The sequence below is a fragment of the Protopterus annectens genome, chromosome 7.part1 (assembly GCF_019279795.1).
Source record: "Protopterus annectens isolate FY-2018-M chromosome 7.part1, PAN1.0, whole genome shotgun sequence".
Classification (NCBI taxonomy): domain Eukaryota; kingdom Metazoa; phylum Chordata; order Ceratodontiformes; family Protopteridae; genus Protopterus; species Protopterus annectens.
Genome location: NC_056740.1, coordinates 214,388,491 through 214,415,273, shown reverse-complemented (window position 1 = coordinate 214,415,273; position 26,783 = coordinate 214,388,491). Strand labels below are relative to the sequence as shown.

The following is a 26,783-nucleotide window of genomic DNA, read 5'->3' as shown; positions in this document are numbered from 1 at the left end:
GGTTACTAAAGCTGAAGCATGACAGCAGTGGCTTTGAAGTGAGCTGAAGTACCTCTCTTTCTCTTTTTCTCTTTCTCTCTCTCTGGACTTTATTTTAATGTACTATGCTAAGTCTGTGATGATTTTCAAGTAAGATGCCTTTGGAGGAACAATAGGCAGAGGCAGAACATGTGTAAAGGGGAATGCTTTACTGTGCTTCCTTCAAATACGTCAGACATATATTTCTTGCAGCAATATAGCAGGATAATGCTGCTCAATGCCAGAAGTCTAAATCTCAAAATGCACGCACTCGAGGCCCTTCTCAGTATGGATAACATCGATGTCTGTGCTGTAACTGAAACCTGGTTCAAGGCTCCTGAGAGCACCCCGGCACTATTAGGTTTTACCTCATATCATGCGTTCCGGCCCCAAAACCCGGACCACACCACAAAAGGAGGGGGTGTATCCATATTCTTAAAGGATACCCACACCTCCAGGTTGGTGGCAACGCACGAAGCTTCGGAAACCATCCAGGTGCAACTAACCATAGGCAAAACTGCTCTACAAATTGTAGCATGCTACAGGCCACCCTCTCAAACTCAGGAACCCCACACAGCCTTCCTGAAGACACTGGAGGGTATAAATGTATCTCCAAACACCATCATATTGGGTGACTTTAACTACCCGAATATAGACTGGGAACATTACTCAAGCCCTAACTTTCTAGCCCAACGGTTCCTGGAGTTCATAAATTCAAATGCCATGGAACAGCTAGTCACTGTTCCCACGAGAGGAGAAAATATACTAGATCTCATTATCACAAACATGGGGACAAAATGCTCCACACTGGAAGTATATCCCTCATTGGTGAGATCTGATCATAAACTAATCTCACTGGAAATCCACATCCCGCCCCCACCCCAAACAAAAAAGACCACAGTGAAGAACCTCTCTAAAGCAAACTTCACACTACTCAAGACTGGTGTGGTATCCTTCAAGGTCCCTGAGCCAGTGGAAACCACAACCCAAGCTGCGGAAGCCCTTACAAATGCCTTCTATGAACACCTCCAGGACTGCATGGATCAGGCAATCCCAAATAAAACCAAGACTCTTTCCACAAAGGGCAAACGTCCAGTCTGGTGGACCCCAACCATTAACAAACTTTACAATAAGAGGAGAAAGCTATTACATGATAGAACAAAATCCATAAAAGGGAAGTCGCCCCTGATCATTATTAGTAAAAAAAATACGAGCACTCATAAAATCAACTAAGGCCAATTTTGAGAGAAAAATTGCCATGGATTCAAAGGACAATCATAAGGCCTTTTTCAGCTATGTTAGGAACCTGGGTGGAAACTCCCAGATATGCTCAGATTTAGTCCAAAATGATACAAAAATCACTGAACCCACAGACATTGCCAACATACTGGCAGACAGGTTCAGTGCAAACTTCACCCCCCCCCCAAAGGAGAGATAACTATCCAAGCAGAGTGTAGCCTCCCAGACATCTCAAATGCGCAGGTGAAAGCTGCTCTCTCTAAAGCTAAAAACACAGCATCAATGGGACCGGATGGTGTCCCCGGCTGTGTGCTACACGAGCTAAATGAGGAATTAAACCCGCACATAAGGCAGCTGTTTAATCTCAGCCTTACCACAGGATACGTCCCCAAGGAGTGGCGTACGGCAACTGTGGTCCCACTCCACAAAGGCGGTGCCTCTATGGACCCCGGTAATTACCGCCCCATAAGCTTAACAAGTCTAGTCTGCAAAGCTATGGAGAGGATCATAATGGAGCTCATAAACTAAGATATACGGCACTTGCAGACATTGGACCCGACCCAGTTTGGCTTCAAGGGCAGATCATGCCTTTTGAACTTGGTCGACTTCTTCGAAACAGTCACCAATGCCATTGATGAGGGAAAGGCAGTCCATACAGCCTACCTTGACCTTGCAAAGGCTTTCGACACAATACCCCACTCGGGTATTGTAGAAAAACTTACCAGCTTAAATGTAAACCCATATGTCACAAGATGGGTTGCAAACTGGCTTAAGGACAGAACCCACAGGGTTAGAGTTGCTGGCGCTATGTCAGACTCCAAGCCGGTCACAAGTGATGTCCCACAGGGCTCGGTCCTTGGCCCCCTATTGTTCGGCATCTACTTCTCAGAAGTACTGGCCAACATGGGAGGACTTTGGCTGACAAAGTTTGCAGACGACTGCAAACTGGGCGCCATAGTGGAAAGTGCATCGGACATGGATATCCTTCAGAAGGGACTCACGGAAACAGATAGCTGGTGCCAGTGCCATGGCCTGAAGTTAAACGCCAAAAAATGTATAGTCATACCCTTCGGGAAAAACAAGGTAACTCCAAGCTACCATATAGGTGGCAATCCACTAAGCACAGAAGAGGTTATCAGGGACCTGGGGACCCAGGTTGACAGTGGCCTTTCATTTGACACTCACGTTGCTAAAGTGGTTAGAAAGACCTTCTACATTGCCCACCTAATCATGAAGGGATTCACATCCAGATCTAGTGAGGTCATTGTTCCCCTGTACTCTTCACTTATCAGACCAATGATAGAGTACAATGCCCCATTCGGGATGTATCTCACCCGACATCTGCAGCAATTGGAGAGACCCCAAAAGTTCCTCACCAAAAGGATAAAGGGACTCCAAAATCTGTCATATGCTGCCAGATTGAAGAAACTCCAGCTCTATTCAGTCACATACCGTCTGCTCAGAGGTGACATGTGCCTGACATACAAGGCCATGTCCAACCCGGAATTAATGGACATGCTCCACCTCAAAAAATCCAAATCCACCAAAACCACTAGAGCAAGCGACTTAAACCTTAGCACGGATATAAGTAGGACGTGCTGGAGGGATAGATTTATCACTCAGAGACTCCCTATGCTGTGGAATAAAATCCCGGTCCATGTGAGGCAGTGCACCTTGCTGGCTCTGTTCAAGAGAAATCTTGACCTGTGGATGGGAGATCGTAGGTTTACCCCGGGAATCATCTCTGTGTCACTGCTGGACAGAGGCACAACAAACTAATGGGCACAGTATTTTTTCATATAAGGGGTGGCGTAAGCCACAAAACTTTGGGCTAGGCTTATAAATGCCTTAGGGCAGATAGCCTAATATAAACATATGAACCTATAACATATGCCAAACCTTGTTTCCAAGCAGTTGAAGCCCCTCCTTGTAGGGGGTTTATTCCTTTCTTGCACTGCTTATCCTCCAGCATCTTCATTTGACATATGTCTTGTATTATCCTAAGTCATCTCATTTGGCACGATCTGTCAAATACATAAAATGGATAGAAATTATGTAGCAAGCACAACTTTGTACACTGTTCCTCTTACAGGTTATAGGTTCATAGGTTAGTACTAGGCTAACTTCCCTTGCGGGCCATTTTAAGCCTAGCCAGTTACCCCATGACAGAATCAAACCCTGCACCTTGTGTTTCAAAGGTAAGCACCTTAACCATTACGCCAACCTCCCACCCTTACTTTACTTCATGGCTACAAAGCTGAACAATAGCCCAAATCAGGGATACCCAGAAATGCTTCCAGGGGTCGGTGGAGTGAATGTATATGCATCCCCTCAGATTGTAGAAGTTTCAAAACTTTGAAATTCATATGGCTGAGACCATATGATAGAAGTTTTGAAACTTTGAAAATGAAATAAAAAAAAAATTACATTGTTTCAGGGTGGGGGCAAGCGCCCCTGCTTCCCCCACACCCCTGCTGTTGAGATGTATTAACTCCGAGATTGCACTACAATTTGGAAAACTGTAAATTCCCATTCTGAGCTCTATCGCGATCTTCATTCAGAATGTTCGAAGTTTCAAAACTTCGATCAAATGATCTTGGCCATATGAATTTCTAAGTTTTGAAACTTCAATAATCTGAAGGGGATCCATGTACATGTATATATTGTATATATTTTATATATATATATATATATATATATATATATATAGGTCTACTTCATTTGACTGAAAATACACTTCAGTGAAAATGATATCAGTAGGATCACTTCACTAAAAGCCCACTTCACTGAAAACCCGTTTGACAAACTCATTTCGTTGAAAGTTTTATATATGGCCTTTTCCCCACTGTAGTGCGATCCCGGAGTTAGTATATATATTAAGGGGGGGGGTGTGGGGGGGCATAGCCCCCCACATATAAACATTTTAAACTATACATGTTGATATAACCAACATATGTGGGCGGCTGTGCCCCCCCTTAATATATAAATAAATATATATACAAATAAATATATATATATATATATATATATATATATATATATATATATATATATATATACTCCAGGGAAAAGGCCATATATAACTTTTGGCTGAAACTCGTTTCGTTGAATGAGTTTTCAGTGAAGTGGTCGTAGTAATTTCATTTTCAGTCAAATGAAGTAGACCCCTATATATATATATATATATATATATATATATATATATATATATATATATATATAAAATTTGTGTGTGTATATATTGTGGATTTTTGCCACGTTGAACACAGCAACAGTTGATTATCTCTGATGGTAATGCTAGGAGCATTAAGTTTTTTTTATTTGCTACTTTCCTTCAAGATTGATGTTATTGTTTTTGAAGTATGGTTAAAGAACAATGGCTGGGAAACCAGTTCTGTCTGTGTTTAAATGTTTTTACTGTAACAGACATTCTAACAAAAAGTCAGGTTGGTGTGTTATGATAACAAATTGTATTTAGTTATGAGACCTGTGATTATTACATGTTCCGTGATAGCAGTAGAGTGTGTAACTGTGACAGTAAACACAGTCCTGGAACATATATCAATTGTTGTAGTGTATAGTCCACCAAAGTCAAGTGCAGAAGACCTAGAGAAATTCATACATTTCTTGCATGAAACAAGTTTACCAGAAGCGGACGGGAATAATATTGATTCAACAAAATTAGCAAGGAAACTATTCACAACGTATGTTCAGATGCAACAGTTTCTTCAAATTGTTCCATTCCCTGGTAGGATTTTTACATGCTAGACGTTTTGTGTTGCTAAGAAATTAGTGTCCTGTTCTACAATGGTTGATGTGCAGTGACCATGGGATTATAAAGGTTAATTTGTGCTAGATAGTTCTGCCAAACTGAAATTTAAACCAGTTCACAAAAGGTTAATTACAGATTATATGGAAGCAAAACAATCACTATGTAAAACTAACTGGAATTATGTTTTCAGTAGAAAAACTGCAGATAGAGTGTGGAAAGTTTTGAAAGAGAAATTGGGTGTAAAAAAAAAAAAAGTTTAACATCAGGATCTAGGCATACAACATCAGGTGATTATATTCCTTAAGAACAAGATACTTGATTAAGATGAGAGACCAGAAAGTATAAGAAATGGAAGAGAGGTCGAACTATAACTTTGAAAACTGAAATGAACAATCTGGACAAACAAATTAAACAGTGTGAGACAAGATCAAGAAAAAAAATTGAAGATAATTTACATAAAAATATTGAGCACGATAGGAAATCTTTTTATAGGTACTTAAGATGTGGAAGGAGTAAAGACCTACAAATTGATAAACTGTGTGCAGATTCCGTGCAGTGGTGCCGCGGTTGCTTTGTCTCCTCACAGCAAAAGGTTTTCCAGTGCGATTATTGGCTGGGGTGCCTTCTGTGTGGACTCTGCATGTCCTCCCTGCGTTTCCTCCGGGTGCTTCGTTTTCCTCCCATGGTACAAAAACATGCGTCTGGAGTGTTTCTCCCTGGGCCTCTTCTGAAAATTGGCTTTGATCTAAGTCTGACTTTCCAGGTAAACAAATGTTAAATAAATAAAATTTATTCTCAGGCACAGGAGATTATAGGGTTTACAAAATCTTATGCAAAGCAGTTTGGCTGTAGAAAGGGGTGATAAATTCTTTGACTTCCAGGTAGCATCAGATAATGGAATCAAATTATATTGAAAGAACTTCACAAACTGGATCCAAACAAAGCACAGGGAAGAGATGGAATTAGTAGTAATGACTTGAGAACACTTGATCAAGAACTTGCGGTACCATTATCTACTGTTCACTAGTTTGTATAAATATGGGGAGATTCCGCAAGAGTGGAGATATGTGCTTATTAAACATGCCTTTAAGGAGAAGGGAAGTAGGACAAACCCAGAGTCATATGCACCCTTGTGTCTACTTTCATAGTGTGGAAAATAATGGAGAAGGTAATACTGGTTAAATTGTCAGAATTGGATTGGTTGGGACTTGACCTGCTTCCACTATTGCCAACCAAGGCTTTCATGGCCACTTTGGACTTGAAGGAAGCTTGTCTCCATATTCCCATACATGCAAACCACAGAAAGTACCTACGTTTTGCTGGACCCTGTTCACACTTTCAATTTATGGCCTTGCCCTTTGGTTTATCCACTGCACCAAGGGTCTTCACCGAGTGCCTATCTTCTGCCATAGCCTACTGCAGAACCAAGGGCATTCAGATCTATCCCTACTTGGATGACATTCTCATCTTACAGAAGGGTAAGACATCCTCAAAAATCATCTGTTCTCCATGTCTCTGTTCCAGGGGTTGGGATTGACACTCAACCTTACCAAATAATTTCTCCCCAGCACAGGACAAAACCTTCCTGGGATGCAGGATACAGGCAGACCTGATGGAGGCTTCCCTTCCTCAGGACAAGGTAATTTCCCTGATCAACCACTTCCAGGACCTCCTCCATGTCAACCACTTGTTAGCCAGGAATTTAATGTGCCTACTGGGCCTTATGGCAGCCACAGTACGTATGCTGCCACTAGCCAGTATGCACATGATAGTTACAATGGTATCTAAAGAATGTGTGGTCCCAACACAGCCACTCTCTAGACTTCCAAATACCCTTCCTGCCTTGCTTAAAAACAGAACTGAAGTGGTGGATTCAACAGTTACCACTGAACCCAGGCCTGCCCCTCCAACCCACCACACCAACTCAGCACATGCACACAGATGCTTCAGATCTGGGCTGGGGAGCTACCATGACTGGACTGAAAGTGCAAGCCCTCTGGCAACCACCCCTCATGAAAAAACACATCACCTTAAGGGAGATTACTGCATTTCAGCTAGGCCTGCAAGCCTTTCTCCCTTTCCTGCAACTAGGCCCCCTACAAATCTTTATGGTCAACTACCATTGTTAAGCGGTACATCAGCAAACAAGGGGGGAACAGGTCTTACCTGCTGTGCAAGCTAGCAATGCAAGTTTGGGAATTAGCCTCTCGGAACAGCACATCTCTAAAAGCAGTCTATATCCCATCCCAGGACAACCACTAAGCAGATGCCATCAGCAGATCTTTCTGCATCACAGGTGGATGTTGCAAAGAGAAGTATTCCTAGACATTGTGCGCTAGTGGGCCACACCACAAATAGATTTATTTGCTTCCACCCAGAACAGACAATTGAAAACCTGTACAAAGGATCCCTCCCCACTAGCTTGAAGAGTGGATGCCTTCACCATCTCATAGAAGGGTCTGTTTCTGTATGCCTTCCCTCTCATTCAGAAAGTCCTCCTGAAAATCAGGAGAGACGCAGAAAAATTATTGTTGGTTACTCCCTGTTGGCCAAGGCAGCATTAGTTTCCCCCTTGTATCCCTCGCCAAGGACAATCAGCACAAGTTGCCCCACAAGATGGATCTGCTCACACAACAGAAGGGAATTCTCATTCACATCTGGAGATGCTGTCTCTAACCCTATGCGTGATAAACTTTTAGGCCCCTTCAGACACTGCTACACTGAGATCGTGCTATCTGTCCTGCAGGAGGCCATGAAACACAACACAAGGAGATCCTATATTTCCAAATGGGAAGGGTTCTCCAAATGGTGTCTCCAAAGACATAGGGATCCTTTTCAAGTGGATGTTCCTGTAGTCTTAACCTACAAGTGTGAGCTCATAAAATTAGACTTTTCGTACTCTTCAGTGAAAGTGCACCTATTTACCATCTCTGCCTGCTTATCATTGGACCCATCCTCTACTCTCCAGGTTGGAGGTTAAACTGTTTTTAAAAGGGGTTTTGCACATTAGGCCACCAAGGAAGCCTGTCCCACCTCCTTGGGACCTAGACTACGTCCTAGAAAAACTTACACTTGCTCCTTTTGAGCCAGCCAGCTCTGCATCCCTGCAGATTTGCACATGGAAAACAGTCTTACTGGTAGCCCTCACCTCAGCTAGAAGAGTCTTAAGAGTTACAGGCGCTCATGGCTTCCCCTCCCTACACTATCTTCCACAAAGATAGGGTGATCCTGCGCACCCAACCCCTTCTTCATACCAAAGTGGTAAACGAATGGTCCCTAAATCATTCTATCCACTTAACCCACCCTCTTTCCATCTCCTAAAAAATGACAGTGAGAGAATACTGCACTCCTTTGTTGTCCACAGGCAACTAAGGTTCTATTTGGACAAAACTAAGACCATTAGAAAGTCTAATCAACTCTGTCCTTCCATCCCAGATCTCTGGGCAAGGCGGTCTCCAAACAAACTATCTGCTTCTGCTATTGGGAAACACTTGCATCAAGGGTCAGGGCACACACTACTAGAGCAGTAGCCTCTTGTGGGGCCTTCAAGGGCCTGGACACAACTACCATTCTTGAGGCCAGCCACCTGGTCTTCAGTACATACCCTTACCAAACATTACAAGCTGGACCATATCTCCAGATCCAGAGAAGGATTTGCAAAGGCAGTCCTGCAAGGTTTTCTGGAATCCGCTACCCTCTTGCTCCACCCTTAAGCTGTGGTACTCTCCCATAGTAACAATACTGCAACATGAGAGTAGAAGGATATACAATAGTTGTGTAAAGTCTTACCATAAACATTGATGTCCTTCTCTTCCATGTTGCAGTGTTCCTGCTCTCCCACCTATCCCCCAGCATTAACTTTCTCCTGTCTATGGGGCATCATGAGGCACTCCCTAGGCCATGGTCACACTGAACAGTCAGATGTTCTTCGTGTTTCACTGTTGCAGTCATTACATTTGGGTAATCTGCTGGCAGTTTGCCCTCAGTCGGCCTGAATAACAATGTCTTGGGTCCTGCGTCGATTGCGGTCTCCTTTTCCATGAGGCCAGGTCGTTAGGGGTATAAAACATGCAGCAGACGCCATTTTATTCAGTCTTTCTTGCCGTGTGGTGCTTGAAGCAGAAGCAGTTCACAAGTGCCGGTCGGCCAACTCCTAAAATTTTCTCATTCGAGTTTCAGAACTGAAGTCTTCAATTAAAGCTAAGTACCCTGTTGGGGAAACTTTTTCTTGCTTCTTACCAATGTCCGTAAAAGTTAATAATTGCATTACTTGTGGGAAGCAAATACCTCATAAGGATTTTAATTTGTACTGTACCTTGCTGTCGTTTTTTGTGCTAGATTTAAACAACGCACTATTAAGTGTCTGTATATTTTTGCTTCAAAATATTTTGGATCCAGATTTAATTACCTGGAAATGTCGTTGGATAGCAATCCAACCACCGGAGTTCACAAAAAACGTAAAAGAGAGAGACAGTCTAGGTCCAAAACCAATGAAGCTTCTCCTAAGCCAGTCGCCAGTACTCATTGAGGCGCTTTCACAGCCCCTGATACCCGCTACTTTTGAGTCGCAGGCCTCTACCGAGACCCATATGGAGTCTGGTATGCCGCGAGATTCTCAGAGTACTGAACCCGCAGATGACTCTTCCTCAGATGAGTCTGGAGCCGCTGAGCAGGCACTGGCTTCTGAGAGTGTTTTCAGGCCTCAACATTTTTATATAAAACAGACGCCAGCTTCAGAAACAACTTCCAAGTCTAAAAAAACAGGCGTTTGAGCCCCTATACCTAAAAAAAACAGATTATCAAAATGGCTGACGACTTAATTACCTTGATCAGGGGTTCCCAACCCCCCCCCCCCCCCTGCTAAGAGGCCTAGGCAAGGCACTGATTATGACTCTTCAGATCAGGTTTCTATTTCTTCTGATTCCTCTTCTGATCAGGAATTTTCTATACCACCCTATGAGGATTCAGATGCAGAAGAATCCGTCCCATTTGCATCTCCTCCTGAATATTATTCTTTTGGAGAAACTTTGCATACTTTAAGGGAACATTTTCATTGGGAGAGTCAGGATTTCTCTGAATAAAAAAAAAAGAGGCTTAAGGATTTCCTTCTTCCACAGCATAGGCCTTTGGCTATACCTCCTGTATTAGACATTGTTGATTATGTGTTTTTGGAATCAAGCATGGCTCCTGATTCCCTACCTCCGGCTCCTAGTAAGCCAGACAGATATTGCAGGGTTCTTGACAAATTTTTATTCAAAAATCCTGCTGCTGATCCTGAAACTATCTCACCGGTTCCCAGAGGTATAAAGGCCTCTACAGCCAAACACCCTACCCCCTCTGATAGAGATTCCAGGATGCTGGATAGATGGGGAAAGCAGGTTTATACGTCTGCAACCTTGGCAGTTAGGGCCTTAAGCTGCCAGTTTCATATGCTTAAATATCAACAGCATGTTATGGGCTTATTGAAACAGAAAATTATGTTGATTTCTGATTGTGTGGAAAATAAAGAATTAAAGGAATTATTGCATGCAGAAGAACAGGTTGGGAAGCATACTTTGCACTGTGGTTTTGATTCCTTGGAGGCCTCTTGCAGGGCCGCAGTTACTGGATCTGTGATTAGAAGGCATGCCTGGCTCAAGGAGCAAAATCTGCCTGATCATGTTAAAGCTAAATTGTTGGATGCCCCTTTACAGCATGATACTCTGTTTGGTAATAAGGCAGAAGTTTTAAGGAAAATGGAAGACTAAGCTAAATCTATGCAAACTGTAAAGGATTTCTTACAAGTGCAGCCACCCAGATTCAGTAGGCACTGGCCTACTAAAAATTGGTCCTTTCCTGTGTCCAACAGAGCCTCTCAAGGCAAATCCAGGCACTCAAAAGGCTCTAGATACCAATCACAAGGTTCTTACAGGTCAGAGCAATGGGGTGCCTCTACCTCCAAGTCTGGAGGAAACAAAGCACAGCCATACAGTTAGCAGTCTCAATGACTTCTCTCTACCATCACCAAGCACTTATCTTTTGGCAGCCCCCTTGGGGGGGAAATTAGCACTTCATGCTCAAAATTGGCAATTAATTACCCAGGACAAATTGGTATTAAACATAGATCCCAGGGGTACAGATTTAATTTCCATACTTTGCCAATTCAAAACGGTTGGCCAGATCTGCCACAAAATCAACTGGCAGAGGCTGAGAACCAAGTTGTCCCTCATGGATATGGGGGCTATTCAACCAGAACAGGAAAAAGGACAAGGTTTTTATTCAAGACTGTGTTCCTGCTACCCAGAAAGGACAATGCTTGGCATCCAGTACTGGACTTATTTATTTTGAACATGTTCCTGGACATTCCAAAATTCAAAATGCTGACTTTACAACAGCTACTGCCCATGCTGGGCAGGTACGCTTCGTTAGTGACTCTAGACTTGAGGCATACCTGCATATCCCAGTATGGGAATCGTGCAGAAGATACCGCCACTTCAAGGCAGGTTTTATGCATTACCAATTCTCTGAACTGCCCTTTGGCTTATCTACTGCGCCCAGGGTCTTTACAAAGTGCCTGGCACCAGTAATTGCATTTTGCAGACAAAGAAGCATACAAAACTATCCTTGGACGACTGTCTCATTCAAGCAGAAAATGAGGACATTCTTCTTCAACATCTGGCGTTTGTAAAAAGGCTTCTAACATGCCTCTGGTACACAATAAATGAAAAGAAATCACAACTGGTACCCTCTCAAAAAATTACATTCCTGGGTGCAAGCTTGAATACAACTGCCCAGATGGCTTACCTTACGCCAGACAAAGGCAACTGACTATATGGCAACAAAAACCCAGTTATCTGCAAGACAAATTCTGCAGGCTTTGGGGTTCATGGCATCCTGCATCCTACAAATTCCATATGCAAGACTGCATATGAGGAAACTTCAATGGTACCTAAAAAGCTTATGGAGTCAACATTGTCACAGTCTGGAAACAATGATTCCACTCATTCCATGCCTACAACAGGAGTTTCTTTGGTGTGCAGAGACATGTCACCAAAACGAGGGACGGTCATTCACGCTAACCCTTGCCACCCAAACCCTAACTACAGATGCATCAGACTATATGCTTGGGGGGGCCACCTGGCGGGGAGATGCATTCAGGGCATATGGAACCCAAACCAAATGCATCTACATATCAACCAGAAAGAGATGCTAGCTGTTCAGAATGCCCTGACAGGCTTCAAGGACTTACGTTATCCAGGACAGCTACTGATAAAGACTGACAACACCACGGTTATGTGGTACGTAAACAAGCAGGTGGGTACACATTCCTACCCCCTTTGCAGACTTCCCATAGCATTGTGGGGGACAGCCTTGACTTACCAAGTACATCTTCAATTCCTGCCAGGAAAACAAAATACTGTGGCAAGATGACCTAAACAGAAATCTTGTGGACCCTCACGAGTGGAAACTGGATCCACAAGTCTTCAGCATGGTAACACAGAAATGGGGGAGCCCAGACATAGATATGTTTGCCTCTCCCCAAAATTATCAACTGGACAAATTATGCACAAGGACTTATCACAGACGAGCATGGAAAGTGGATTCCCTGTCCTTCAGTGGGACAAACCTATCAGTCTACTCCTTTTCTCCTCTGCCTCTTCTTCCCAGGGTCTTACTAAAGGCCAGACAGGAAAAACCAAAAATGATCCCAATTGCTCCAGACTGGCCTCGCCAGCACTGGTACCCAATTCTAAGGAATATGTCTCAACTCCCTCCTTGGTACTTGCTTCAAATACCTCATCTACTGTCACAGCAGAACAATCAAATTCTGCACACACAGCTCTCAGTAAATCTGTTTATGGATGTCATTTTGGAAGCCAGAAGGCCTAGTACTAGAAAATTATATGCTGATAAATGGAAGAGATTCTGTGCTTGGAACCAATCACAAGGAACGGACTCCGCAAAACCAAATATCCTTCAGATTTTACAATACTTGACTGAGATGCTTGACAAGGGCCTATCCTTCTCTTCAATAAAAATCCATGCCTCTGCAATTTTGGCTCACTACAACACGGAGCCTCCTATCTTCTCTCATCCTCTGCTAAAGCAGTATGTTAGAGGGGCCAAAAATTTAAGGCCTCCCAGAAGATCACCAACTCCTGCATGGGACCTCAATTTTGTGCTGGAAAAACTCACCCTGCCTCCTTTTGAACCAGCAGCTACTGCGGATATAATGTTTTTAACGTGGAAAACAACTTTCCTTTTGGCAATCACTTCAGCAAGAAGGGTTTCAGAACTACAGGCTCACATGGCTGTGGAGCCTTTTATTACATTTCACCCGGACAGGGTGTCCCTCAGGACCAATCCTTCCTTTATGCCTAAGGTGGTATCCAGTGTGGCTCTTAACCAAACTATTCACCTGCCAACCTTTTACCTAAATCCGCAGAACAAGGGGGAGCGGATTCTGCATTCATTGAACGCACACAGACAACTAAGATTCTACTTAAACAGGACCAAATCTCTAAAAGTCTGAACAACCACTGGTGGCATTTGCATCAGGATCAGAGGGGAAGGCTGTATCAAAGCAGACTGTTTCTAAGTGGATAAGCCACTGCATTCGTTTCTGTTACTTGCATCATGGTAAACCTGTACCCAAGGGAATCTGGTCACACTCCACCAGAGCTGCCTCTAATTCAGCAGTCTTTCTCAGAGGAGTTCCGGCCAAAGACATTCTAGAAGCTGCTACTTGGAGCTCTGTTCATACCTTCACAAGGCATTATCATTTGCCTCTCTTTTCTAAATCCAGGGCAGGCTTTGCCACTGCAGTTCTGCAGGGCCTTATAGCAGCTCCTAATGCTGTTTAGCTACATCCTCCCATTCATAGCTTTGGGATTCTACCCAAATGTAATGACTGCAACAGTGAATAAACTCTAACATCTACATTTATGGTAAGTGTACACAACTGTACTTTGCATTTCACCAATCAAAGGGCATCATTTGGGACTTCCCAGACTACTGTCCTACTGGACAGTTAGTTCTGAGGTCTGTACATGCAGATATTGCATGTAAGGCCCCTGGTTTATGGCCCTGCGTGTGACGTCTCGCACACTAGCAGCAACCAGGCTTAAGCTTTTGTATAGGAGCAGACGTTCGGGTTGCCTGAGGCGGAGGATCCCACATTAAGAGTACTTCAACATGGAAGAGAAGGACATCTATGGATGTTCTTCATGTTTCATTGTTGCAGTCTTCTGCGAGTTTTCCCTGCTGTGGTAGCCCTCAGCCTGCTTGAATACCTGAGTCAATGTTTTTGTGTGTCTGCTGCAGTCGCCTGTAGTCTGACGTCAGGTCGTCAGTTTTATAAAGCAAGCCAGCCGTTATTACATCAGTCTTTCTTGCCTTGGAGCCCATAGCAGAAGCAGTTCGTATGAGTGCTGGTCGGTCGCTACCAGAGTTTGAATTTCAGCTGAAAATGTCTAAAGCTAAATACCCTGTTAGGGACCCTTTTTTTCCTGCAGTAACCAATGTCGGAAAAAGTTAGCAGTTGTCTCACCTGTGGAAAGCGGATCCCACACAGAGGCTTCCATTCTTACTGCGTCACTTGTTTAGGCCCAGACCATGACATCCCCTGTTGCCATTTCTGTGCCATCTTTAATGCAAGAACCATTCACCATAAAGCTCTTATTGCAGACTTAGTTTTGTGTTCCATCTTCGCATTCCGATATGGTGTTCATTAGCCAACAATCCTTGGACATTCCGAAAAAACGCCTAGATAAAGATAGAGATGGACCACACAAGGGTAAGCCTTCCGATGACTCTACCGCTACGCAGGTCGTCAGTTCTCCGGATGTCAGTGAGGCGCTTTTGCAGCCCCTGATGCCCAGTTCAATAGCTACGCAGGCGTCTACTGAGACCCTTTCGGAGTCTGGTATTCTACAGAAATCTTAGTCTTCCAAGCCTTTGGCTGTCTCTGCCTTGGTTGGTTCCAGAGACACGACGCAGGCACCGGTTTCCGAGGAGGTCTTTCACACTACTGAATCTAGACAAAAAACAAGATCTTCTCATCCGACTACCATTTCTGTCAGACCGACTGATTCTCTCAGGCCTAGAAGCCTGGCCACTCCCAGAAAATCTGCTTCTAGCCATCATCTTGCGCCTGCTCCACCACCCCAAGCACAAATGTTCAAAATGGAGGATCTCATCTCCCTTATCTGGGGTAGTCAGGCTACAACTCCTAAAAGGAAATGGCACCCTTCTCCAGAAGTTATGACCGAGCAGGATTCTGAGGAATCTGACTATTCAGATTTTGAAGAGGAACAGCAAGCTGTGACTGCTTGTTAGGATTCAGATGCAGAGGAATCCATCCCTTCTGTCTCTCCTCCAGAAGACCTTTCCTTTGGGGAACATTTCCATTGAGCATCTCAGGACTTCCCCCAGTCTAAGAAAAGACTTGGAGAGTTTCTGGACCTGTCCCAGCACAGACCCTTGGCCATCCCCCCTATGTTAGAAGTGGTGGATGATGTTTTCCATGAATCCAGCTTGGCCCCTGACTCCCTCCCACTTGCTCTCCGTAAACCTGACTGGTATTACAGCGTTCCAGATTCTCACAAATACCTGTACAAAAATCCTGCTGCAGACCCAGAGGTCATTACTCAGGGACCTCAAGTAGCTAAGGTTGGTTCTGCCAAGAATCCTATTCCTTCTGACAAGGACTCCAGAGCTCTGGACAGATGGGGTAAAAAAGTATACACCTCTGCAACCTTTGCTGTCAGACCACTCGGTTGTCAGTTCCATATGTTAAAATATCAGCAACACACACTGGAGCTATTAAAACAAAAGATTTCTACCTTTCTTGACTGCCAATTCAAGAGTTGCAGATTTACTGCACTCTGCTTGTCAAGTGGCAAAACACTCATTGCACTGTGGATATGACACCCTAGAAGGCCTCTAGCAGGGCAGCAGTGTCAGGATCTGTCATTAGGAGACATGCATGGCTAAAGGAACAACCTCTCCCTGATCATCTCAAGTCTGAACTTATTGATGCACCCCTGGTTAAGGAGTGCTTGTTTGGAGTAAAACCAGAAGAGGTGCTTAAACAGATGGAAGACCAAGCAAAATCTATCAAACAGTAAGATTTCTTTCAGGTTCAGCCTCCCCAGGTTCAGCAGGAACTTTCCCTTTAAGCACTGGTCCCTCCCTGCACCTAGCAGACAGGGCCAAGGTAAGCCCCATAGATGCAGACTATTCAGGCCCCTATCCCAGGGCCAGCAGAGAAGCAAACAGTGAACCACTTCAGCCCCAAAGCCAGGGAGTTCTAAGCCACCCTTCTATGGCAAAAACTCGCAATGACTCCCCGTCCCCCCTCTGCCCTCCCTTCACTCACCAAAAGCTAGGAGGAAGGCTGTCCCTCTTCAAAGAAAATTGGCTTTCTGTAACAAAGGACCAATGGGTCTTAAAGATCATTTTTCAGGGATAGAAATTATCTTTCAGCGAACTCCCAATTCCAAGAGGGTACCCAGGCTTGCCTCCAAATCAGTGGGCAGAGGCATTGAAACCGGTCCAAACTCTGATATCCCAGGGGGACAGTAGAACCTATCCCCTCAGATCAAACAGGCAAAGGCTTTTATTCCAGACTATTCCTTGCGCCCCTTTCCTGGATCTGTCCATTCTGAGCACCTCCCTGGTGGTCCCCAGATTCAAAATGCTTACCTTGCAGCAGCTTCTGCCTATGCTAACAAAAAATGCCTGGCTAGTGACCCTAGACCTAAATGGTGCCTACTTCCACATCCCCATAAGGGAATCCTGCAGGAAATTCCTGCGCTTCAGAGCAGGATCACAACTCTTTCAGTTCGCTGTGCTGCCCTTTGGCTTATGTACTGCTCCCAGCTTGGCCCCAGCCATAGCATTCTGCAGACAGAAAAGTATACAGATTCACCCTTACCTGGACAACTGCCTCTTTTAGGCAGAGTGCAAAGAAAAGCAGGTCTAGGACCTTCTCTGTCATATCCCTCCTAACTTCCCTAGGGTTCACCATCCATGAGAAGAAATCAAAGCAAACTCACACCAGGAAGATCATTTTCTTGGGAGCTCTACTAGACACAGCATCCCAAATGGCCTTCCTATCTCCAGAACAGCAGAGCTTCCTGCTTCTCTACTTTATCCAGCTGGCTTCTAGAAGTCACCTCACTGCGAGGAAGTTCCTGCAAGCCGTGGAAAACCTGGCATCTTGCATCCTCCTAATTCCTCTGGCCAAGCTTCACATGAGAAAACTTCAGTGATATCTAAAGAACCTCTGCTGTCAGCACTCTGTCTCTAGAGGGCCGAGTTTGTCTCGTGGGCAGAGGCCTGTACTAAGAACAAGGGTCTTCCCTTCATCCTCTGCCCTACAGGCCTGACCATCACCACCAACACCTCACATTCCTTGGGGCGCACACCTAGCAGGCGGGTGCACCCAAGGTCTTTGGGATGTCCGTCACCTTCCCTTGCACATCAGTCAAAAGAAGTGGCGGCAGTACAAAAGGCTCTGACATCCTTCAAACCCCATCTCAGACCAGGGGCTCTCCTTATAAAAACAGACAACACCATAGTAATGTGGTATATCAACAAACGGAGGGACCCAATCTTACCCTCTGTGCAGGCTAGCCATGAACCTCTGACGGCCACCTTCATGGGTCTACACTTAATTGCCCAATACCTACCAGGAGTCAACAACACCCTGGCAGACCACCTAAGCAGAAACTTACTTGACCCCGATGAATGGCAGCTCCATAGGGAAATCTTTCCGTATACCACTGAGGAGTGGGGGGACTCCAGAGGTGGATCTCTTTTGCTTCGCACCTCAACCACCAGCTGCAAAAGTTCTGTACCAGGAAGAAACCCCTCCTAGTATGGAAGGTGGATGCCTTGACAATCCCTGGAACTCCCTCTTTGTATACACGTTCTTTCCTCTGCCTCTTATTCCCAAGGTACTGATCAAAATAAGGGAGGAGAGACCAAAGGCTAACCTCATTGCTCCAGATTGGCCCAGAGAGCATTGGTACATCTTACTGCTCAGCCTGACCTTACAGCCTCCCAAGCAGCTTCCCCTGATTTCAGACCTCTTGACTCAGGTTGGGGGGGAAGATACTGCACCCAGACTTGCATACTCTCTATCTTTCAGCGTGGCTTATACTTAAGAGTGAACAAGGAGTCTCTGTTAAGCAAACGGTTCCAAGACATTATCACAGAGGCCAGAAGGCCCAGCACCAGAAAATCTTCCACAGGGAAATGGAAAAGATTCTGCTCCTGGAGCCAATCCAGAGGGGCCAGTACCTCGCATCCTTCCATCCCTCTTATCTTTGATTACCTAGCAGAGTTGCTCAAAAGTGACCTCTCCTTCTCTTCTATTAAAATCCATGCCTCAGCCATTTCAGCCCATTACGATTCAGACCTCTTCTCTCATCCTTTGATTAAACAATTCCTCAGAGGGTCTTCCAATATCAGACCTCCCAGAAAAGCCTGGGACCTGAACTATGTTTTAAAAAACTAACCTTACCTCCTTTCGAACCTAAAGCTTCAACAGAATTGAAATTCCTGTCCTGGAAGACTGCCTTCCTACTAGGTATCACCTCAGCCAGAAGGGTTTCAGAACTTCAGGCACTCATGGCTGTCAAGCCCTTCATCATTTTCCATGCAGACAGGGTCTCCCTGAGGACTAACACCTCCTTTTTGCCCAAGGTGGTATCGGATGTGGCCCTCAGTCAGGCCATACACCTATCCACCTTCTTCCCCAAACCCTCAAAACAAGGGGGAAATAATTCTGCACTCACTAGATGTGCAGACAACTCTGATACTTTCTGGACCATATTAAACCTTTCATAAAAACAGACCAGCTGCTTGTCAGCTTTGCCCCAGGGTCAGAGGGGGAAGCCCATTTCCAAGCAAACCATTTCCAAATATCACACTGTATCCATTTCTGCTATAGACTTCATGGGAATCCCCCCCGCCAAGTATATTCGTACCCATTCCACTACGGCAGCCACCATTTCCACAGCCTTCCTCAGAGGAGTCCCCACCAGGAACATCTTGGAAGCTGCCACCTGAACCCCTGTCCATACCTTTACAAAGCATTACCACCTACCTGTTTTTTTCTATGTCTAGGGCAGGGTTTGCCTCTGCAGTTCTGCAGGGCTTGCTGACTCATGCCTAGGGATCTATCCTATCCTTCCATCCCTCTCAGCTTTGGGAATCCTCCCACATGTGATGACTGCAACAGTGAAACATGAACATAGTACAGTTGTGTACACTTAACCATAATTGTAGATATTAGAGTGTATTCACTGCTGCAATCTTGGTTTCCCTCCCTCCATTCTCCTTATATCCTCTTCCCCTAGGGGGACATAAGCTTCCCACAGTGGCTTTTAGCCACTAGGGCCACTTTATCTTTATTCCTTGTGCTTCTGATGGGTTAGACAATAAAAACTGATGTAATGACATTGGCTGCCTTGCTTTATAGCACTGATGACCTGATTTAAGACTGCAGGCGACGTACAAAAACATTGACTCTGGTATTTGAGCCGGCCGAGGGCTACCACAGCAGGGATAATCCACAGGTGATGACTGCAACAGTGAATACACTTGAACATCTACATTTATGGTAAGTGTACACAACTGTACTTTATGGTAAGAGTTTTACACAACTATCCTCTGGGAAGGGATGAAAGGTTTCTATAAGTTCACTGAAAACCCCGGAAATAATAGAAGTTTCTTGACACTTCTCAAGCAATTTTGACTACTGGGAAAAGAATCTTAATAAAACTAAACAAACAAAAAAAAAACAGTAAAAGTAGTCACTAGAATTTGTGTTTAGACAAGCACACGAGTAACATAATAGGTTGAGCACTTTAGTCTTTATTCAGACAGACTTCATCAGAACCTAAAACTGCAGTAAACAATTACTGGAGCCAGACACTTGCAAATATCCTTGATGCAGTCGATAGACTACAGGGAAAGCTAGAGACCTGGCAATGTAAGCCACGTGCAGAAAACCTTACAGAAGTCTTGATTTGCAGTATGGTATGTGATAAGCATCCTTTAAGTCTAACATTGCTTGGGGTGGTATGAGAGAACGTTTGGAGGGAGAAGATTTTGAACTTTTGGGAGAGAGGGAGAAGATTTTGAACTTTTGGGAGATAGAGATTTGAGAGGAGTGATCTAGGATTGTCCTGCAAGTTCCTTCTTTCTTTGGCACCAGAAATGTACTTGAATAAAAACTTTTCCCTAATTCATCTGAGGGTACTATTTCTAGAACACCTTGAGACAGTTTGTGCTCTAAAGCAGTAATAAACTGGGAGGTTTAGTTTACAAGATGAGGAGGTATGCCTTTAAAGGGAGGAAATGATTCCCACAGTCATGTGTATCTTTGCTGAATGATGGACAGAACCCATTTGTCTGAGGTTATCTCATGCCACAGAGGAAGATTAAAGCCTTATTTGATGGAAAGTTTTAACTAATAGGTGTGGTGGGGCTGAAAAGGGCAAGTAGTCATTTAGACCTTTTGAACTGCCCTTGGTTTGGGGGGGGTCCCTTTTTGAGGTTACAGATGTCACTGGGAGTTTCTCCCTCGTGTTCGGGGGATTCTCCTTCACCTGTCAAACCAGATTCTCTTATTTTTTTTTTCCCCACATATGCTTGTTCAGCAGGAGGTGGAAGCTGTCCCCCCTAAGTTAGGTAAGGGTTTTATGTAAGCATGTTCCTGGTGCTAAAGAAAGAAGAGTCTTTAAGATCAATACTGGATTTTTCCTTTCTGAATCTGATAGTATCCAAGTTCAAAAGGTCTCTTCTCAACTTGTTACCACTTATACCCCATTTTGAGTGTTCCAGTTTCCTTAGTGTATATTATTTCATTCCTCTAGATCCAAATTTCAGGCATTTCTTTAGTTTGTGTGTCTGGATTACATTATCTGTCTGTATTACAATTTGCCAAGTGTCTGGCTCCTATGAAAGCCTACTGCAGTCTGTAAAGTGACTCATTTTTCTTTATTTAGATGATTTTATTATCTTTGCCGAGTATTTTTCAAAATGTCACTGTTTCGGTTAGGTAAGGGATCTGCTACACAGGCTGGGATTCCAAGAGAACTTTTAGAAGTGTTGTCTGACTCCTCACAAGGCTGTTTTCCTGTTGTATCTCATGGTCTCCTCTGTTAAAAAGCTTTTCTTTCACAGGAAAAAATGTATATCTTTATTTAGATATATTCCTGAATTTTTCTCTTCAGACTACCATCTCAACAAGGGAATTTCTCAAGATATTTGGTCTTATGACATCAGTGATACTCGTGATACCTCTTGTAAAACTGTACTTGAGAAAAATTCAGCGATACCTGAAGTTTTTATGGTTCCAGCATCAATATCACCTGACATTTCAGATTTATTTATTTCTGTTAGTTAATCGGGGAAGTGCATTGATTTCAGTGGACCATTTGCAGGCATAGTCAGGGTGAACAGGATCACATAAGAAACGAGCAAATCATGTTTACAGTTACAAGGATATGCTAAAGCACATATTTAGTGATGCATGAATATGCTACAACAATTAAACGGTTTACTGTGTTAAAACATGGATAAGAAAAATGGAATTATTGTTAGCAGAGCTTTTTGGATAAGATGCAACCATAATGGCTGAAATGGTTTAATGGTATCGGGATAGCAGTTTATCATTATATAGAGAGATATGCAGTCAATAGTAGTGGTGAGTGTAAAATTTTTCAGGAAAGGTTACCATGGGGAGAAGACAAATTGTGAGAGAGGCATGCAGAGGGGAGAAGAGTAAGAAGGAGATGAAGTGAGAGAGATGTAGAGAGAGGGGATCTACTTCACATTACTGAAAACTCAAAATACTGAAATTCATTTGACTTGCCACAATCCTGAATTTTCAAAATACTGAAAACTCATTTGACCGAGTTTCATTTTATTGAAAGATTACAATGCTGAATTTCAGAATACCAAATTTTTAGCCTTAGACTTGAATTGCTTAACGTAACAAAAAATGCACAGATCCATGAATACCAAACATTTCATCACAAATAACATTAACATTCACAAAACCTAGGTTCACACTACCAAATAAACAGCACAAATATAACCAGCAATTCATCTCACCAAATAAACTATAAAAGAAAAAAATGCACACATACACCACCAATGAGACTTTCCAAAATTAAAAACTACTTGCTTTACCTTGACAAAAAGCGGATGATATAAAAAAAAAACTAGGTGGGGGGTTATGCCCCCCACATTCCCCAAATTATGTATACCAAATCCAGTATCGCACTACAGTGGGGAAAAGGGTATATACCCGTTACTTACCTTACAGTACTGTAAACACTGGCATTTGGTATTTTGAAATTCAACATTGTAAGCTTTCAGTATAATGAAACTCGGTCGAATGAGTTTTCAGTATTTTGAAAATTCGGGATTGTAGTCTTAGTCAAATGAATTTCAGTATTTTGAGTTTTCAGTCATGTGAAGTGGACCCGAGAGAGGAGGGACGTTGGGTGAAGTCTCTACTTTTTTACATCTCAAAGAGGAATGTAGTCCCATAGTTTAGATGCTAGGATGGAGAAAGCATTGTCAGTGCTATGAAGTTTTAGTGTTTGGAGTTAGTAAGGTGGGTTGAGATTGAGAGAGACCCCTGAGATTATCTGTGGGCATTTTGATGAAAAGTTTATGAGAGGGGAAGATGTCTCAGGAAAAAGGGCTTTTGTGAATTAGTGATCCTAGTTTGAGATTGGCTTTCAAATGTTCTGGGAGCCATTTAGCTTTGGTGAGAGTTGGGTGGTGGTGTTCATTAATGGGGGTGGGGGGTTAGTAATGATCCAGCAGATTTTATTGGATGCGGTCTGCAAGGTTGTAGCATTTTTCTTTGAGGCTGCAACTATAATGGGTAGTCCATATACAAGTTAAGAGTATTCCTTTGCCTATGGCAACTTTGGCTGGCTTGGCAGAAGAGGTGATAGTTTGTTTGCCCAGAAGAGTATAGTGTTGAACTTTTGCACGTTTTGAATGTGTAATCGAAAGGTATGAGATTGGGTAGCCAAATGCCAATATATTTGAAGGATGTGGTAGTTTCTATGCTGGTATTAGTAAAATATTTAATATTAAATAGGTTGGGTGCTTTACATATTTTTTGGCTAGTTCCAAAAGTCAACATAACATTGCTTTTGTTTTTGAGAGATTAATTAGAAGTTTCTGGCCTGTTAGCCATTGGTTCATGGTTTGAAGGTCATCTTGGAGCCAAGTTTGTATAATGCAGTGAGATTTGTTTGACTGCATAGGACCATGTCAGTTGCATAAACAGAGGTATCTGAGGATGATCAGACGAGAGTTAAGTGTGGAAAATAGCAAAGGGACTAACAGTGGAATCCTGTGGGACTCCTTTTATAAGAGGAGCAATTTCAGAGGTGGTGGTGCCCACTTTCTCCTTGAAGGACCTGTTGGCAAGAATCTATGAACGAGGTTTTGCATCATCATTCATTCCTGTTCTGGGATTTGTAAAAAGGGGAGATTTTGTGGTGGCAACACCAAATTTCTCAGAATCCAGGTCTCCTATTCTCCTTTCCTGCTCCAGCACAGTCAGTCACAATAGATGCTTCAGACTTCTTGGGGAGCAGTGTCTATGGGAATCAAAGTGTAGGCCTTTGGAAGAAAAATTCAAATTCAAATACACGAGATGTTGGCTCTTATAAATGCTGTCATCCCTGACATTCATCTGTGGTCCCCAGGACCTCTACTGTGGTGTTGTCTGTAAACAGTTGTGATGTGGTATATAAGCAAGGGTGAACCAGATCTTATTGTGTGTAGACCAGTTAGGGTAGCCTGGGGTAAAGCTTTTCAGCATACTCACACTCCATAGGAGTCTTCTGTACTGTCAGAGCAAAATTGTGTGGCAAACAAGCTGAGCAGGACCAAGAAAGACACTTGGAAATGGAAACTGAATGAATCAGGGGTTCTTCCAAGAATTGATCCAACCTTGGGGAGCACTTCAAATATATCTGTTTGCCTCCACTCACATTGTTTTAACATTCTGCTCCAGGACTCCTTTGAAGAAGTCCTGGAATGCGGATGTATTTTTCTTTCCTGTATACAGCTTTTTCCACCCTTTCCTCTAATGTCCATTGTCATTCTGAAGATTCAGAAGGACTCTCTAAGTAAATATTTTTGTGACTCCATTCTGGCCCAGACAGCAGTGGTTCTTCCTTTTGGAAAAGGCCAGGGGCTGTTACCACACCCTTTCTCGCAGACTGGGTTTACTTCCACAAGAATGGCAAAGGTTTTCTAGTTGATGACAGAAGAATTAGCACCCATTGTGGGCTGGCATTTCTCATGTTCTACAGTGTTTGAGCTACTATCCTGTGGCTTGTCTTATTCCTCAGTCAGGGTTCATTTGTCGTCCATTACTTCAGCATGTCTGTCTATGGATTCCCCCCTCTTTTAATGCAGCCTCCTGTGAAAATGTTTTTAAAAGGGGTGTTGCATAAAAAGCCTTGTAGGAAACTGGTGCCCCCCCATGAGATCTTAATTTTATGTTGGAAGGACTAACTCTTGCCCCATTTGAACCAGATCACTGGCTGACTTGAGGTTCTTAACATAGAAAACAATATTACCAGTTGCTGTAACCTCTGCCTAAAAATGACTCCATACCTTGAATGTCCACAGACAACAATAATACTATTTTAACAGAGAAAAAATGTTCAGAACTTTTGATCAGTTCATTTCTTGTGATGGTACGAATAAGTGATAACCTGTATCAAAACAGACTAGTCTGAGTGTTTCTCTCATGCTATATACCCAGCTAGCTCAAGCTAACTAATGGCTTGGGTGCATGGAAGATGCCCTGAAAGCTTTGAAAGCTGGCTGGCTGTTATATTCTTAACAGAATATATCCCATATAGTTTAGGCTACTGCAGCAGTGATCATTTGAACATCTGCGGTTATGGGAGATTTGCATATAAAACTATACTTTCACTCTGCAAACGTGGATGTCAACAGCCAACACTTGGCACAGTGTTTCAGTAGTAAACATCAGTCCCAGCTATGAGGGTAGTCCACCCCATCTTGCTGTCAAGCCATTGCTTAGGGGATCTCCAGTAATTGCCAGCAATTGGCTATCTGGGTGTCTTGTCTGTTTTAAGAGGCTAGAAGACTAAATAAAAACATGTTGTACAAGCAACTTTATTCATCACATTGTTAATTTGTGTTGTGAACTTGGATACATTAACAATGAAAAATTATCACAATAACAGTTTCATTATTGTATGCATATGTAGTGCATGGAGTGTGCTGATTACACTTCGAAGTGCTAGAGTGGCTTGAGACCACCTGACCTTAACAAATGTTAGCACACCATGCTAAAGTTAAGATTGGAGTCCCACACTAGGCAGTAAAATCTGACAGTACAAATGTCATCAGCAGAATAAAAGATGTGTTCCTGACTGTTGTCAGTACAAATAGCAGCAGCAGAATGAAAGATTTGTTTGTCTGCTGTCTGTCAATAACATGTACTTGACTTCTTGTTCTAAACCTCAAAAGTTACTAGAATAACAGGATGTGTACGCCCGATTTACTGAAGTATCCTAAGCTGAAACCTAAATGTTTGCCGTTATTTAGTGTCCTAAGTAATTTGTCTGAAGACCACTGACTTCATGATGAACACACCCAATGTATGAGGCAAACATCTAACCATTCTGTGAAAATCTGGAAAGTTGAGAGGCATGGAAGGCAAGTGTAAACATAAGGGACATTCTTTCACTTCCTTTCTGAAAGCAGAGGAAACTTCACTTCTGAGGTGAATTCTTTGGCTTCCATGTCTTTTACATATAGTAATGCGGTTAGCATCTGTGAACTGCTCGTAATCCTCTTATGTATACAGTTTCAATCTTAACTCTCTAGAACATACTGTTACTCTTCAGTTCCTATCAGTCAATTTAGTTTAGTCATATGTTTGAACATTAGTTTGTATATATTGTTTCCAAGTGCATTGTTTTTACGAAAAAGTTTTCCTCTTTTATCTCTCTAAAGTATCCTATACTTCATTTGCAGCTGGTTAAATGTTTGATTTCCATTTCCATGCAGTTTCTTTTTTGGCTGTTAGTAGTAAACGTAAGGTCTTAGTATGTTTCAGCAGTTCTAAATCTAGACTGCAACTCAACAGCATCATCATCATCTTGGGAAATATAATATGTTCCTCCCAACAACTGTCAGGGTATACTGCAGGGAGTCCTTATTCAGGTAGCGCCACTCATTCCCAGAAAATGTCATGTTCAACTTTTTGATCACTGTTGCATTTGCCTAAGCTATATGGGTTATATCCTGCCAAGGCTGACTAACATCCAACCAGCTTTCAAAGTTTCAGGGCACCTTTTTGTGTGCCCCAACTACACTGAGTCTTGAATAGCCATATAAAAGCAGTGGTTAGGCCACTAAAAGCTTCAGAGCTTTCTTGATGCAGAAGTGCACTTCCTGGAACTGTGACTGTTGCCTATTGATTTTTCAAGGCTGGGCAGGCAAGTACCCTTCTGGGGCAAACCTTCCACTACATTTTTCTGTGGAACTGCTGCATTTTTTTCTTTGTATTTTTATGTTTTATGCTGGAAATGTTTTTGCTGTGGACCATCATGTGTTATAAAGTGATTTTTACTTGAGAAATGCTTGTGTGAAAAAAAAATGTGAACAAATGTATTTTACTGTTGTTTCTACATATTGATACAAAATACTTGCGTGAGGGGCAGCATGTTGTGCTTTT

The 26,783-nt window shown here is 43.1% G+C and overlaps 1 protein-coding gene across 1 annotated transcript in view; it reads left to right on the top strand.

The window, feature by feature from the left end:
• The window catches only part of LOC122807567 (ubiquitin carboxyl-terminal hydrolase 4-like), a 153,151-nt gene that overhangs the window by 101,399 nt on the left and 24,969 nt on the right, over positions 1-26,783 (top strand). The gene's annotated exons all lie outside the window — the stretch shown is intronic.